We start from the raw sequence: 1885 nt of genomic DNA on the forward strand, positions 1-1885 counted from the left end.
TATAAGGGTCTATGATTTATCAAAACAGTGTTCAGCTTGAAGGCAATAGAGGGTTTCACACAACTACTTAACTTTTGATTTGAATTGTTGGTGGAGCGAATTGTTCCCCACTTAAGAAATAGTGGGGGTTTCCCCATTTGTTGGAGCACTGCACATAGATTTGTTATGTATACTACACATTTCTGGAAAAAAGTAAAATATATGTCTTAGTGTTTAACCATTTCCCCTTTTTGTCACACTAAAGATTTAAATTTGCAACTTATAAAGCTGTAATAGATATCATATCTCAAGATGCATCAAAATGAAGTTTAGGTAAGAGCGTTTCAAAGTTGGACACCTATCACCTGCTGCCTGAATCTTTAAAACAGAAATGCTGAAACTTGGGGTTTTCTGCATACCAGGTGTGTATTCTACCCCTAATATAAAAGATTGTGCAATTATCAATGATTAGCTGATTAAGAATACAATAATGTGGCAACTGAAGCTTTCCGTAGCAAGAATTAAAACAATATTACTTATTACAGTAGTCATTGACTTACAACCACAATTGAGCCCAAAATTTATGTTGCTAAGTGAGAAATTTGTTAAATGAGTTTTGCCCCATTTTACAACTTTATTTGCCATGTTTGTTAAATGAATCTGATTTCTCCATTGACTTTGCTTATCAGAACATCACAAAAGGGGATTACATGACCCTTGGACACTGCAACTGTCATAAATAAAGATGTAAAAAAGATGTTGAGACTCTAGAAAGAGTACAGAGAAGAGCAACAAAAATGATTAGGGGACTGGAGGCTAAAACATATAAGGAAGGGTTGCTAGAATTGGGTATGTCTAGTTTAATGAAGAGAAGGACGAGGGGAGACATGATAGCAGTGTTCCAATATCTCAGGGGTTGCCACAAGAGCAAGTCAAGCTATTTTCCAAAGCGCCTGAAGGCAGGACAAGAAGCAATTGATGGAAACTAATCAAAGGGAGAAGCAACCTAGAACTAAGGAGAAATTTCTTGACAGTTAGAACAATTAATCAGTATTTGAATGTAAATCACGTGACCATGGTGATGCTGCAACAGTCATAAGTGTGCAAAATGGTCAACACTCACTTTTTTCAGTGCTGTTGAAACTTCAAATGGTCAGAAAACAAACTGTACTTCAGTACTAATTAAATAAGCTAAATATCAGATTGCTATTCAAGGAAGTGAATATAATCTATTTTTGGTTCACTGTGTTGCATGAACCCATTCATTATGGCTAATTGTTACCTGCAAAGGATATTATGCTTTATTCAACTAACCTTGAGTTTAAAACCATGCTTTTGTGTTGTTTCTATATTTAGGAATTAGACATCGGTAATATCACCCATTTTTTTTCTAAGGTGTGTGTGTGTGTGTGTGTGTGTGTGTGTGTGTGTGTGAAGGTTCATTCTCCAAGCTTGTGACATTTCATTACCAGGCTAGGTAACATCTTGAGCAGAGTTTAGGGGATGTCAGTGTCGGTCTTCTTCTGTTTATAAAGGCTTCAGATGTGGGTGCATTGAGTGAGTGTTATACACACACACACACACACACACACACACACACACATCCCTATATAAAACCCTATATTATTATATTTATTTATTTACTTACTTATTTACTTACTTATTTATATATATATATATATTTGTTTTCTGAGGTTTTCGCGGGTGTTTGTATGTAGGTCTTTGGTCATTCGGGTTCTCTCCCGCGTAAAATTGGAAGTGTCCTGGCGACGTTTCGACGAAGTCACATTCGTCATCTTCAGGCTGGTGTCTTCAGCTTCCTGCTTCTGGGAGTAGTGTGTGTGATCGCAGTTAAAAGGAGGAAACAGCTGCGATCACACACACTACTCCCAGAAGCAGGAAGCTG

The sequence above is a fragment of the Protobothrops mucrosquamatus genome, unplaced genomic scaffold (assembly GCF_001527695.2).
Source record: "Protobothrops mucrosquamatus isolate PMUCROS unplaced genomic scaffold, P.Mucros_1.0 scaffold706, whole genome shotgun sequence".
In the NCBI taxonomy this organism is placed as follows: domain Eukaryota; kingdom Metazoa; phylum Chordata; class Lepidosauria; order Squamata; family Viperidae; genus Protobothrops; species Protobothrops mucrosquamatus.